The 15,942-nt window shown below is 34.9% G+C and overlaps 2 long non-coding RNA genes across 2 annotated transcripts; both read right to left on the reverse strand.

Moving 5' to 3' along the window:
• Positions 1-1,941: 1,941 nt before the first annotated feature.
• Positions 1,942-4,581, reverse strand: LOC147483211 (uncharacterized). Its single transcript, XR_015206073.1, has 2 exons — positions 4,505-4,581; positions 1,942-3,666 (listed from the first exon to the last, which is right to left on the reverse strand). It is a non-coding gene; the product is annotated as an uncharacterized LOC147483211 (long non-coding RNA).
• Positions 4,582-5,272: 691 nt separating this feature from the next.
• LOC147483212 (uncharacterized) lies at positions 5,273-7,709 on the reverse strand. Its single transcript, XR_015206074.1, has 3 exons — positions 6,304-7,709; positions 5,697-5,766; positions 5,273-5,320 (listed from the first exon to the last, which is right to left on the reverse strand). It is a non-coding gene; the product is annotated as an uncharacterized LOC147483212 (long non-coding RNA).
• Between the last annotated feature and the right edge of the window lie 8,233 nt (positions 7,710-15,942).

Here is a 15,942-nt window from a genome sequence, read left to right on the forward strand (position 1 = left end):
GCTATGTTTTTGGATGATTATATGGTAAGTAGTTGGGCATTGGTTTGATGATTAATGTTGAAAAAGTATAGGGTAATACGAAGTGTTCCACAGATCGTGTTTCTCAAAACGCAATTTGAGATGACAAAGTCTATGGACACTGTATTTCAACTTTTCCTTGCAGTACTTGCACTACATTGTTCATGACGGTACAATGAAGTACTACCCCAGGGGAAAATGAGGATAATAAAGTCATGAAAATTAAGGAAATAATAAATGATTCCATGTGCTAGCTAGCCGACACTTGAATCAATGGCAGTGGTTTATTTGTCGAAGTTTCTCACATTTCCTGAATGAATTGAATACAGGATAAATGGATATAGTGTGATGGAAATTTTAGTTGTTCCAGGGAAGTTGGTCAAGATCGAGAGCTGAAACTAGCTAGTTAAACTAAAAACAGGAAAAAAAAAAAAAACAGAGAAAGACTCGAGACTAGCACATGGATTCCGAGGAAAAACTTAACGCGGGTTGCTAGTTTAGAGGAAAAAGAAAACATGCAGTTGGCAACTTGTCATCATTAGCTACTTAATATTGCGCCTTACGAATTGTTGTTTTTGTTTGCAAACTTAAAAATCAAAATTTCAAAAAAAATCCCACGCATGAAGTTATTGAATAACAAATTTTCCTCTTGTGATAGTTTCATAAAAAACATTAAAAAAGTCTCTGATAACAAATTTTCTGGGACTTGTTAGTGGCGTTTCCTTTTGTGTCATTCCGAGCAAGCCAAATATTCCAAAGACCAACACCAATCAAACACACATTTGAATATCGCCATCTTGTATTCTCTTGGATTCCTGAATTAGCCATTCTCCTCTGAAAAGTACCAAATAGCTCGAGCAAAAGTACATTCAAAGAAAAGATGCGAGGGAGTCTCACGAACAGATGCACATAAGGTGCATAGAAAATGATGGGATGCCAATAAATCCGCAGTTGGGATGACACCCTGCAAGCACTGCCATAGAAAGAATTGAATTTTAAAAGGTAGGTTTAATTTTCATACGTACTTGAAAAAGAACTCTGAACTCGCTCTAGATTATCTGCATTGCGTATCAATTGAGAAACTCCATTGTAAGCAGACTTCACTGTGTACTTTCCTGAGTTGTTCCATTTCCAAACTAAGTGGTCAGCTTCATTGTTGTTGACAAGAGGAATTGAGACAATTTTTTGCACAAATTCAGTAGGCCAAAAGGTGTTTAAAAGATTCCAATTCCAAGTCATCGTCTGCACTTATAAAATCAGCTACTAGTTCAAGCGTACACTCCCGAGGCTTTGATGGTAAGACCTGTAATGCATTGTTGAAAATCCAGTTGTCTTTCCATGCATTAATTGACAAACCATTCCATACATTCCATACAGCTCCTGATGTTATTACTGTTCTTATTGCACAAATCTGTCTCCACATGACTGAATCACCAGCTTTAACTCTAGCATTGAGAAAACTAGTTGAATGGAAATACTAGCCTCTCATCTGAAGTGCCCATAAGGAGCTAGGTTGTACCAATTCCCAAGCCTTCTTAGCCAAAAGAGCAAAATTCTGCAGCTGAAGATTCTTGATGCCTAGGCCACCATCACATTTAGCAGTACATGCTAAATTCCAAGAGAAGTAATGAAGTTTGTTGTCAGATGGTGTGTGACCCCACGAAAGCTCTTTGAATGGTTTCCATCTGATCAATAATCTTGGGTGGAAGCAAGATGCAGGACATCGTTTGAGTAGGCAATGCTGAAAGGACCGAATTTATCAAGGTGAGCCTGCCAGCTTTTAGATAGAACTTTCGATTTCCATCCAGCTAATTTCTTCTGAAATCTCTCCGGAGAAAATCTATGAATTATTCTCCGGCCGTAAGTGTTCCAGACTTGTTTATGACAATTAAACATAATGCTCATGGAACTTCAGACTTGATGTGGAAAACAACATTTCCTAACAATCATAGACCTGTAAATCTGTAATTCCAGATAAAGAATCATAAGAAACATTGTTCCGATTTCAATTTGAACACACCAAACAACAACAAAGTGGTGATTGAAGCTAGCTGATGTTCTTACAATGAAATGAAAGAATACAAATATAAATCAGCATGAATAACCCGGAGATATGGTGTCTAAAAACATTAAGCCATTTTGTCTTCATATAGCTACTTTTATCACCGCCATCAACCATCGATAGGAATTAGCTCTTACTGACCAAACACCCCAACCCCATGAAGCTTCCTAACCAACAGATTTTGATTTATATCTAAAATCCCAGATCTATGCACAGCAGCAACAGGAAAACTTGAGGCCCCATCACTTGCATCAAAGTCATGCAGAATAAACTGCTCGAACGTTGCAATCGTGCTCACCTTGCTCACTTGTTTCCTCTCGTGAGTCTTGTTACCATTAATCCCTTCATTAAGGTTGGAAATAGTGTGTGATCTTGGCCAAGGCAGTATGTGGAACATTAGTAGAGTGATCATAATCCAAGAGGTATATTGCGACTTCTCTGATCCCTGTCTCACCAACCCTTACAGACTGCTTCAACCTGGCTGACCAAGAGCTTTTCCAATGAAGCCTTTCCTATTGATATTGATAGGGACTTGACCTCCCAAGTATCTCAATCAATCCACCTTCTAGTTGATAGAAATGGTAGACAATTTCATCTGGCTGCTTCGCCATCAACACCACTTTGTCACCGACACTAATAATTAATACTTATAAATTAAGTTGGCTAAGTTTGAGCTTGACATAATAGGATCATGCAAAGTATAAAACTGAAAATAAATGATGATATGCAGCTATGAGACAATAGTAGACAAGAACAACATCAAATGCCCCAAATCTACATAGCTTACAAAACTGTAAGTGAACTTTACATTTCATTCCCTTCCATATAAATGGCTTAAGATTACATGAACTCCAATGTAAAGGGCAACTTTTACTTCACATTAAGACATTTTATTACTCTTACATAATCAAGTTATGATTTTCTTTCAATTCGACTTTTAAGCTTTTCAAATGGCCACAGTAACAGTTACCTTCCGGTTGCTTTCTATATACTCTGGTGGTGCTGCTCACGTCAATGGGCTTTTTTTTTAAGTATTGTTTTTCTTTTAACCAACGTAAACATGTAGTATATTTGTAAGTTATCCCTTCAGAAAAATGATCAGTATATGAAACTAGTGAAAGTGAGTCAAGAACCTGATTTTAGAGTTTGAGAGGAATCAAGAATCCTTTAATCTACACAAAAATATAATTAGCTCTACTAAATACACTTAGTTATGCAGGGCTTGAACAACAGCTTAAACATCAATTGTACCTAGACAGCATAAAATTATTGAAAATTGGTAGCATAGGAGAAAAAGTGTTTTAGTGTTACCATTGTAGTTCACTTATAGCTTCAACTCTGTCCGCGTGACTAATTAGTTCCCCAAAAGCACTGCTATAATGGACACCACATGATATTACGATGCATTGGCACCGAATAATACTTGTACTAAAATGAATTACTTTTTTTTTTCAACATTGCAATATATAAAGCACGTATAAACATGACGTACACTGGTTGACTTAATCAAGTAATGGTCACATTTGATAATCACCTGGCGCATAATATCAGCTCTACATAGGAGAAGTGTTGATGTAATGTAGCCTCTGTAAAATGCATAACATCAAAAAGAAAGTAAATCGATAGCCAATATATATGTCCATGCATTCCCCAAAGAACTGATCATATCATCCACTCGCTATACCCTTTCCATTATACAAAAAAATTGTACAAATCTATAGCGAATAAACCAAATTCACATAGCAAGAATATACTACACTTGATTTTATTTTATTTTTTGCACACTATATTACCATCTCAAACCGCAAAACTCATCTAAAGAACTTCCGCCTTAGGCACATAGTGGGCTAAAAACGTGAACAAAATATTCTAAAGTTTCACATTGAATTTGGTAGTTATGGTGAACTGGCACTTACAATCACTCCAGTCACCAGGCCAGCACCATTAGAATATAACCTTATGAAAACGAAAATCAAAACTGAAGAAATTCAACAATGGTGATCAACCATCAAAGAAAGTTTAGCAAAGTCTAAGATTTTAAACTTATACTCCTACCTGAACCTAAACCAGAGTACGTAGGAATTTAAATTTAAACACCTGAAGTGCTGTAATACCAAAAGTTTTCATCCCATTGATAAGCAACTAAACTATAGTTCCTAATCTAAAACATTCACATAGTTAGCAGGCACTTTAATATCAAAACTCCCCCAAATAAAGTCTAATTTTCATTTTCCACACATAACTGCTCAAACCACAACAGTCTAAATTTAAGCTTCATCCTAAGAACTGAAAATAAAATAAGCTCTCCGATTGCGAAAAGACTTAACCCCCACTTAAGGACTTGTTCATGCAGCTGCTCCCCATACTTGTACTTCATAGAAGCACTTAGTGCACTGGAAAAGACACAAGGGGTAGGGATAGTACCTGATTTTTGCATTTCACAAAAGAGATTAAGAGCTTCTTTTTCATGTCCGTTTTGAGACAGACCAGAGATCATAGCTGTTGGAGTTATCCCTCACATGAGGAGAGAAACTGGAGCTGGACAGAAACGGGCAAACTCGACATCGCTAGAAAGTCGAGCCACTTCGGGCCAGATAGGGCGACTTCGGCTCGAGTTCCAACATAGGGGCTTACCAGCTCACTTTGGCCAGCCAGCCAGGCTTCAGTCTTGGCGACTTCGCTCAGAGTGGCCAGCGCCAGCTCGAGTCTATTTTTCGTGGGCTTTGCTACAAGATTCGCGAATTTGGTTTTGGAGATAAAACCAAAATCAAGGTTTTGGAAAACCTAACCTAAGAACCAAACAAGTCGGAAGGATTGGAATCCGGACTAAAACAAAGAGAGAGAACCTTTCTGAGAGACAACCCTCAGTAAAGAGATAAGAGTGATCTAGTAAGGTGAGAGAAAAAGGAGAGATTGTAATCTTCCTTCCCATTTTATTAAGAACCGCTCTTGTGGAAGTAGGCATCATTGGCGAACCACGGTAAATCTTTGTGTTGTGGTTTGCTTTAACCTGCTTTACATTATTATCCGTTAATAGTTGTTTTTAGCGAGTTGGGCATGTTAGTATAGGTAGTTTGTGATATTTGAGATTTATCCGAGTTGAATTGAGTTCATACAAGTTATCAGTAGTGGGGAACCGATTGGTATTGGTGTAATCCCCAACAATAGCTACCCAAGAAATGTTGTTCTTGGCGACAACTTCTCGAAAATTGATCCGCCCCAAACTTATGCCTCCACTCTCTGAATACAAATCAATCAAAGGGTTACATACTATTGGATCGGTTTCAAAACCATAATGTATAATCATAAGCGTGAATTTGATCAACATAATGGAAACTCAAATTCTCATCACTACACACCCGAAGAACAATAGCAAAAGTAGCATTGTTAGGACATATACCGCCTTCTGCTAAAACCCTCGGAAATAAAGCCAACACCTGACAATACAATGTCTTTGCTAGAAACACAGATAGTATACCATTCAAATGTTATATTGGATGAGGTGCTTGTTATCTAAGTTATTGAGACCTCGGCATTTTGCACATCATAGGTTTCTTTAAAGATGACATATATATACGTCAACTTAAGCAATTAAAGCAATTAAAGTTCAACTTACCGCTTCCCCTCTGCCTTGGATAAGTTTGAAATTATAAACATCTACTGGCAATGCTAATGCAGAATGCCTCCTGGAAGAGTGCAATAAAGAAAATTCAGAAAGACACAAATGACATAAGAAACTTGCATAGTACATTACTAACTCGAGTTATCTTATATATACAAAATAATAATAATAATAATAATAATAAAACTCTACAATGATGAAACCACTGATTCTCAAAATATGTTACATAACTGGACAATACACGGTCGCCAAATAAATTCACTGCAATATCTTGTTGGATGATAATCCAGTTGGCATTAGGGTACTTGATTATTCAAAGCAACATAATAGATTGAACACCTTTGTACATTGCCAAAGAAATAACTTGTGTAAATGGTTATGTTTACATGGATTAAGTACTATAAAAGGTTCTACTCACACAGGTATATATCAAAGTCAGAATATTTATCAAGCAACCTGCCATTGCAAAATAATCAAAGCAATAAGTCTTATAAATTTTCCAAAACTGAAAATTATTATATGGGGAAGATCATTCAGTCAGTTGACTCGATTCCAAGTGCATCTTATACTAAGCACAGGTACACGTTTGGTTATAGCTCACCTTTGCTAAGGTTGCAAGCAGAAGAACACATATGTGATGAAATCACATAGTTGATCAGTTGAACTTGGTATGCATGTTAATCCTTGTGTCGAAGTCACAAATTTAGCCCCACTATTTTTTGAACTTGCACCTGCAATTAACCAAAATGATGTTTTATTCTTCATTTAGAATTAAGTACTCATTGTGAAAGCATACATGCATATTAAATCTGGCTTGAAGTGGTATAAACTATAAAGCATAAAAGAGTGAGCCAAGGCTACAGTTAAAGCGGATTAGCTCTATTTTGGCATTAATTTTCTCCTCCCCAAGTGCTACTTGCAAAGTATAAAGGGATCATGCCATGTATGAGCTAATTCCCCAATTGTGTCTTCTTGACATACTTATTCAAGTCTTCATATATGCAAAGTAAGCGTATGTAATATAATAGTTAGAATATTTTCCACACCAAAGAATGTAAGGGAACACGAACAGAGTTTCTCTTGTGTTGTTCAAGCATGAACATGATTTTCTGTATAAGTGATAGGGCTGTGATTTCGTTCCTCACAGAAAGAAGACTTATGTCTTCAATTAATACAACTCGACAAACAATTTCAAAAGTACAAGAAAAAAGAAGGTTTACACCATCACTTTAATTGAGTGAGCTCAAGTTATGAGTTGCTTTTAATACAAAAACGAAATAAAAACATGCCGCGAGTTAGGAGACCTGTTGAAGCGACTTTATTGTTATATACAGAAGAAAAAAAAAAAAAAGGAATGCTTAATTACTGCAACTGAAAATGCAAAATAGAGAAATCATACTAATCAAGTGAGCGGAGCGAACTTTCTAGGTGGGGTGGGGTATGTGGCCAAAATGTGATTTTGTTGGTTTCTATCTATCTGTCCTCATTTTTTCTCTTCGTCTCCCTCTCCACTCCTCCCTCTCCCTCTCCGCGTGCTTCATCTCTTATCTTCGTCTCCCCCTTCCTCTCTCTCTCCGCTCACGCACCCACTACTATGCAGAACGTTCTGGGTAGAAGGGTGGGGTATGTGGCCAAAATGTGATTTGGTTGGTTTCTATCTGTCTGTCCTCATCTCTTCTCTTCGTCTCCCTCTCCCTCTCCGCGTGCTTCATTTCTTCTCTTCGTCTCCCTCTCCCTCTCCGCGTGCTTCATTTCTTCTCTTCGTCTCCCTCTCTCTCTCCGCTCACGCACCGACTGCTATGGAGTATACTAGTCTCATTTTAGTATGAACAGAACATGACAATATCAATGAGGCTCACTTATATGCCTTCAAGTGAACCTCACTTGCATACCATACTATATTAAGTTTTGGAAACATAAATTCACTTGGCCTACGCAGAAGTAAAATTTGAAAAGGTTTTCGAAATGTTTTGAAATTCAGAACCATGTTATCTTTGGAAAACTCAAAAGTGTTTGAATTATTAACTGGTGTTGAAGCTCAGAAGTTGGGACAAATAACTCGATCATTTCCAAAATCAATAGTTCCCACTATAAAATAGAGCCTAGAAAGCATGTTTCTCCTTGTTTTTGTCAATTTGCTTTGTACTCTCATCTAAGACTTTCCTTTTCCATAGTTAAGGGTACTTATTTTCTGTCAACCAAACGTAGTTTAAAAGCTAGTAAAGATTCTAATAGAGCTGCAGATCGATCTAATAGCTTCTCGACAGTAGTCTAGAAATGAACATTGTGATGTCCTAATTCTACAAATTATATTTTTTTACTGGACTATGAATTTAAATTTAGACATTAGTAAAAAGAAAATAAATCCAAATTCAGAATTGCACCTCCTGAGTTCAGTACAATAGTCTTGGTGAATCATATGCAAAATTTGAAATGACAAAGGTTTTAATTGATTACTATATCTACCCCCTAAACCTTTATAAACCTGCGAAGCAAAAATACATACAACAGAGCCTAACGTTTGATTGCCTTGAAAAACTACAACGACTATATCAAGCAAAATGATTTATCCAACTTTCACTCATAACTTGTTTCGTGCTAGTCAGAAGTAAGCCTTTGGATTTCACATGCATCTATTGCAGACTTGCAGTGGAACAACGTATGGATTGCCATTGCCTAAACTTTACAGATATGGGATCATCAAATGGGTAAGCATAAGTCGAGAAGCAAGGATACGAGTTTGTTGGCTTCATCCAAGAACTTGTTGTGGAGTAAGCTCAAAAGGAATGATAAGTGTGTTTGAATTCATGTGACCACTCCGGCAAGCTGGAATGTTTCATTTTGATTTTGGTATATATAATTTTGATTTTTATTGAAATACATGTAACGGCAATTATCTAAGTCTAGCTCGGATTGGTTCAATGGAATTAGTGTTTGCGAATGCTATTTGGAAATTTAATGGATTATGCTTGTTAAGATTTTTTTTTTATTAAGGTGTATACTATAGAGACATCCCCGATTTCAGTGATTTTATTTTTTTTGTAAAAAATTTCAACCATTTGTCACGGTTTTGTGAAAACGTTATGATGGTTTTGGATACAATTTATCACCCATCAGAGAAAGACCGTCACATAAAGTTGGTTCTATTTGTGACAGTTTTGGAAAAAAAAAATGACTCCCACTTGGTCCCAGTTTTGGGGGAAAAAAACAACACATTGTTTTTACATAAAACTAGGTTCAAAACCCAGATTTCGGTATCTATTAGCCTAAAACCCATTGACTTTATTAATTACGGCTAAAGCCCACCGGTTTTTTGAAATGTAAAATAAAGGTTCCGATTTCGATAAATTTAGAGTTTAAGTCTTTTCTTTGTGTTTCATTTTTTCATAATACCTGTTTTACCCTTTTTGAGTTTTTCCTCACAAACACCTCCCCTCTCAAAATATATGTTTCTCAAAATATATCTTTATTAATTACGGCTAAAAAAATGGGTGTTTTTATTATTATTTTTATTATTTATGATTTTGGGTTTCAAAATAACCTTTGAAATTCTGCATTGATTGACAATTTGGATTTTATTATAAATGAAGTATTTCTTTTTTATGTAGATTAGTTTTATTGCATACTCTTGTGATTTCAAGCGGTTGCTATATATTGATTGTTTAATTTAATATCCGATTTTCTTTGTTTTTAATTATTGATATTGTTATTACCTACTCTATAAAGTTACATGTTGAAATTGAAATACATTTTGGTATCATTGCAGCTAAAAGTAAACACTTTCTTTTTGTCCAAACAAACACTCTTGAGTTACTAAGATTTTTTCAACTTAAGGTTTTGGGGAGACAAGCAACAACAATGACAGTGAGTTTTTGAAGACGCATTATTAGATGATAGGATAACAAGATTATTTGGTTTTAATTAAATGATCCGTGAGCTCAAAATGGAAGATTGCTTATTAAATCGAGGGTGATGCATGGTTCGAATCTATTTGGATCCAATTACTACGAGTTCTAGCTAAAAAAAATAAAATCCTATAATTTGCTTTATGTTATGTTCGAAAGGTCATTTTTCATTTACTATCAAGGGATTGATAGTTCTTAATTTCATTTCTTGCTCAATATATATCGGCGTTCGGGTCAGGATAACCTAAATTCCTCAAGTGTGTGTGTCTTTGTAAGTATGAATCAGCAACATATAGCTCATTTTTATAGTAGCATTAAACCCAAAATTGTGAGTAGAATAGTAACTAGATAGATAACTCATTTTTATAGCTTGTCCAAGTTGATTAATTAAACAACATATTTATATAAAAATGTATTCTTGAATAAGTTAACATCTCCTTTTAGTTTTATACTAAAAAAAATTAGTCTTTTGCTTTTATGAGTTTATACCATGCTTTGTTACAAGTACCGTCCTCATGTACAAATTGTCATTTGTATGTAGAATGTCTCATATTTGGAGCCCTTAATACTACAATTGATTTTGTCACCGTTTTAACCTATATTTCTATGACAAACTTTCTACTAAGTATGTCTATTAGTACGTGCATGTGTGAGTATAATAAAATGACCCATATGCTCAAAATGGAAGAGTGATCATTAAGTATGAAGGTGATGGTTAGAATCCATATGGATCAATATTCGTTTTGATGGTAGTATATATATGTACAGTTGATATCATTTGTATGTGTTATATGATCGAAATTTGTAGCCACGAATAAATGATATTGCATATAGTCAATAGAATCTATGTTGTTTTTGTGTATTTTTTAGTCATTGATATAATATTTTGGTTAATTTCTAAACTTGAAGAACATTGCATTGTTTATCTTAGTTATGTGACAAAAGAACTTAACATCAAGTGTAATGTGAGAATGCGACTTTATGACTTGAGTCTAGTGTTGCAGTGGGAGAACGTTGCCAGTGCAACGTCCTTGTTGCAGTGGAAGTTGACAATGGTTGTTGCAGTAGTAATAGTATAGACAATGAAACATTCATGTTGCAGTAGAGTTACCAGTGCAACACCTATGTTGCAGTGGGAGTTTACAGTGGTTGTTGCAGTAGTAATAGACAATGCAACATGAATTGCAACATTCATGTTACATACAGTAGAATTGCCAGTGCAACATCTATGTCATAGTGGGAGTTGATAGTGGTTCTTGCAGTAGTAATAGCCAGTGCAACATCCATATCGCAGTCGGAGTTTATAATAGTTGTTGCAGTAGTAATAGACAGTACAACATACATGTTGCAGTAGAGTTTGACAGTGCAGCATTCATGTTTGCAGTGGTTGTTGTAGTAGTAATAAACAATGCAATATTTATGTTGCAATAGTAACAAACAGTGCAACATCCATATTGTAGTATTTGTTGCAGACTTGCAGTAGTTGAGTTGACAATGGTTGTTACAATATTAATAGACAATGCAACATCCATGTTGCAAGATATAAAAATTGATGATTGCAATATTCATGTTGCATTGGGATATCTAGTTTGGGAAAATTTTCTGGAGAGAAATCGATATAGAATTTTAAGGAAAAAATTACTGATCAAAATTTCACAAAAATTCTAGACAAAGTTCATAAGAGAAATTTAAACCAGGTTTCTTATTTGACGTTATTTGTTTTGTCTTAAGGGCTGTGTAGTTAAATCGCTACTTGTTTGAAGAGTGAGTAGCAAGTAGATGTAATCGGTCGGGGATTAATTGGGCGATTTTTCATAACACTATATTTTTTTACAAATACTTAATAAATATATTTAACTTTGAAATACCAACATAATGAAGCCAATTAAGAAACCAATCAATCAAATGAATCAATAAACAATTAAAACACTCAATCAACTAAAATAAATATGATTAAAGTGTAGAACTTTACAGAATCGAGAGTTGGTCGAATTGGCGAAATGTTGAGTTCAGTGTTTAACATTGAAATAGTTGAAATAGTGAACACAATTACTCGGCTAATCGGGCCTAATCCGCCGAGTACTCGGGGAGTTTTTGAGCCCGATTGTGATCGAGGATTAAATTGTTAGTCGGGTCGGCTAAACAACGAGTAGCGAGTACTCAACGATTTAATAGCCCAGCTTAAAGGGCAAAGTGGTAATCTAACTAAAAAGTCAATCGGGTGGGCTTTATTCATAAATGAAAAAACAAATGTCTTTTATCCATAATTAAATTGGAACTATGTGATTTAGGCCCAAACTCTGTTGTGTTTTAACAGTGATATAAACCATTTTCTATTGTAGTGCCCCTTTAGATCAAATGGGGGAGAATGAATCAAAGATCAAAAACAAAATAATGGGTATAGTCTATTACCTTTTGTTGCTTGCCGGAGAACAATGGGTTTTGAAGCCATCTCTTCTTCTTTTTCTTCTTTTTCAGAGAGATTGGAGATACATATTTTAGAGATGTTGTCCGGCTATGGTTTTTTATGTAAAAGAGTTTGGTACTTTGGGTGTTTCACAAATGGTTTGGGGCTTTGTTTATTTTGGGGTTGTTAATTACTTAATTACCCCGACGTACAATTCAAAAAAAGGCGTATATTTGTTTTTTTTTTTCTCAAAATACATTAAAAGACGAAAAAAACTTACATTAAATTACAAAATAGACCAAATTCAGAGTTATTTTGGTAAGAAAAAAAAATATTTATTTTTAAATAGATTTTTTTTTTAAAACTTTTTGTTGACATGGCTCACTATGAGCATTTTGGGAAGAATGAATATTAATATAGGTAGGATGTCCGAAGCTACTACTTGTTCGAAATGCTATCACGGTAAAATTATTAACTTGTTATATAGCTAATGGAGTATGTGGGGAGAAATATCATTTTTTTTTTATTTATTTTTTTGTAATAGTTGTAGAGATAAAATGATAAATAGACATAAGAAGAAAAGGTTTTGTAAAATCCTTCAATTAATTAAGAACCAAAATTATTCTAAGTCTAATTTGCATGCAATGGGAGCAGGGATGTATGAAATGCTTTGTTATTGGAGAAATGGTCTTGCTTAGGGTGAGGGTCTCTCAGCACAGGTAATAATAAATTCAATTTAATAATAAAGTGCCTACTTGAATAACTTTTTCATTTCTTATACTTCTATGATTCTCCATTTCTCCACCTCTCCTTCTCAGCTGTAGGACTTGTTGAGTGTAATTTAATATTTCCAAATGTCGACATGGTTTACCAAAAAAAAAAATGTCAACATAGTGTAACTAAGATTACGTATGACAACTTCACCAAAATAATCGACATTTGTCCATGTGACAAGATGTGCTTAACATAATTCTTATGTGACAATTTTCACTCGAGAAATTGAAATAAAATATCACATTTTCTTCTAATATTTCAGTTATATATAAGAAAAATTTTCATAGTTGTGAGATCTTATTAATAATTTTTAGTTTCTAGAGAGTATGTCATCTAGGGACTACCTTATTGAAACCCAAGACCAAGCTTTTCAATTCGATCAATTGCTTACATGGTAGTAATCTGTAAACAATTAAATGACAACTATCGTGAATGACAACATCGTGGCAACATGTATAGATAAAGCTAGCTTGACTTTGGCCACTTGTCATTGAATACTAGCCTTCCTCTTAATTAAGAAAATGCCATCATTCATATTTCATATAAAAATCTTAACCACATAATTTATTTTTGTCATTTATTTTCCTAAAACATCCCTGTCTGCAGCTATAAATGGATATAGGGGTGCGTGTAGGAGTGATCGCACCTTCTGAGATTAGAAAATCTCCACTACCCCTCCTCATTTTTTTAGCAAACTTCTACTACTGCACCCTATAGTGATAACAAGAATTTTGTTATTTTATCATTTAACATCGTGCCAACATGTATAGATAGAGCTAGCTTGACTTTGGCCACTTGTCATTGAATACCAGCCTTCCTCTTAATTAAGAAAATGTCATCATTAATATTTCATACAAAAATCTGGACGACATAATTTATTTTTGTCATTTATTTTCCTAGAATATCTCTGTCTGCTACCATAGATGGATATAAAGGTGCGTGTGGAGAGGGGGTTGCACATTCTGAGATTAGAAAATCTCCCCACCCTCTTCCCCGCTCTCCATTTTTTTTTAGCAAACTTCTACTACCGCACCCCATAGTGATGACGAGGATTATGTTATTTCCGATAAACCAACATTTTTTTTACTTCTCTTTTTGCCCTTACAAAATTATCATTTATCATTTATTTTGAGTCCAAAACCATTAAAGATGGACAAATGTGTCATTAAATGTTTGATTAGTTAATGAAACTAAAACAAATAGCCAAAGACCCAAAGCCCAACCGGTCAGTTTGTATAATTTTAATCACCCATAACAAATCCGTAAGTTGTCCCTCTTTTCTTTCACTCTCAATTCTTAAACAACCGTTAAACCTCAACCCCAAAAAAAAAAATCAGAAAGGACTTGCGGCGCAGCTTGTTACACGTTTGTCATAATTATTTGTAAAACTCGTTATCATTATCAATAAAATTTTCACTTAAAAAAAACAAAACAAAACAATGTAATTTTTCACTTTCAATGTTAATCTTTTATAATTTTCTCCACATAATAGTAGAGTTATATAGACTTATAACATTATAAGAAGTTAACAATTTGTTGAATTGTTGTAGACTTGTAGACTAAATTATGTAGATATATATAGACATAGTAGTATCAATTAATGTCTTTAGTGCTTAAGTAGTTAACTTCATCAGTCCATATTAAATTCTTAGTAGTTAACGCACTCTAGTTTTGTGAATTGAAATAAATGCAAAATTTTGTTGACATTATTTATTGTTTAGACCTTCTGACAAAAAAAATAGGGTCCTATTACTACCGGACCCCAATTTGTGTTGGGCAGACTCCCACAAAAAAAACAATTATTACAAGTATGCCATTGGTTTCAAAAAATAATAAAAAAACAATTATTACAAATATGTCATTGATTCCCAAAAAATTGAATTCGAAACCCCAAACTTAAACGACCCGGCTAGGTCGTTTGGACTAAGTCCCAAACGACTTGGCCACACCGTTTGGGACTTAGTCCAAACGACCCGGCCAAGTCGTTTGGGACTTAATCCAAAACGACCGACCCACACCGTCAAGAGCCCAAAAACAGAACTTTGAATTTTTTTTCAAAGTTCAAATCCCAAACGACATGGCCACATCGTTTTGAACTAAGTCCAAACGGTGTGACCATATCGTTGGAGACTTAGTCCAAACGGTGTGGCCATATCGTTGGGGATTTTTCTAAGTCCAAATGGTGTGTCTATTTTTTTATAAGTCCAAATCCCAAACGACATGGCCACATCGTTTTGGACTCAGTCCAGACGGTGTGGCCATGTCGTTTGGGATTTGAACTTTGAAAAAAAATTCGAAGTTCTGTTTTTTGGGCTCTTAACCGGTGTGGCCGGGTCGTTTGGACTAAGTCCTAAACGGTGTGGCCAAGTCGTTTGGGACTTAGTCCAAACGACCTAGCCGGGTCGTTTAAGTTTGGGGTTTTGAATTCAATTTTTTGGGAATCAATAGCATACTTGTAATAATTGTTTTTTTTTAATTTTTGAAACCAATGTCACACTTGTAATAATCGTTTTTTCGAGTACCCAACACAAACCGTGGTCCCAAAGAATAAGATACACCTTTTTTTAGGAGGTGGAATAGGGTGTGCATAATCTAATCTATACCGGGGCGGTATACTTGCATTCGGAAAAATATATATATATATATATATATATGCGGTTTGTCTAGGGTGCCACTCTTAGAGTGCCACCCTTATCTCACTCTTCATTTGAGCCGTCCGATCGAGCCCTCTAGATCTTCAGATCTAATTCACCCAATTTACTGATATTTACCGATATTTCGATATTTCATCATCTTCTCTTAAAAAAAAAGAAACCGATCTTCTCTTAAAAAAAAAAAAACCGATCTTCACCAAAGAGTTCAAACCGATCTAACAAAAAAAAAACCGAAATTCAAAACCGATCTAACCAAAAATTAAGACCAAGAGACCGATCTAACCAAAAAAAAAGAGACCGATCTAACCAAAAAAGAGAGGGATCGACTAATCCGGCGATCTACAAAAACAACCATATATTGCTTTGTCGATTTTGAAGTCCATCTCTTCTTTTTCTCGGTATGTGAACTTATCGGTCTAATTCACCACATCTAATTTAGATCTGTTTTCCGTTTATGTTGTTAGGTTCTAAAAGGTTATTTTTGTTGCGGCCGTATATTT

This window comes from Coptis chinensis, chromosome 8 (genome assembly GCF_015680905.1).
Source record: "Coptis chinensis isolate HL-2020 chromosome 8, ASM1568090v1, whole genome shotgun sequence".
In the NCBI taxonomy this organism is placed as follows: Eukaryota; Viridiplantae; Streptophyta; class Magnoliopsida; order Ranunculales; family Ranunculaceae; genus Coptis; species Coptis chinensis.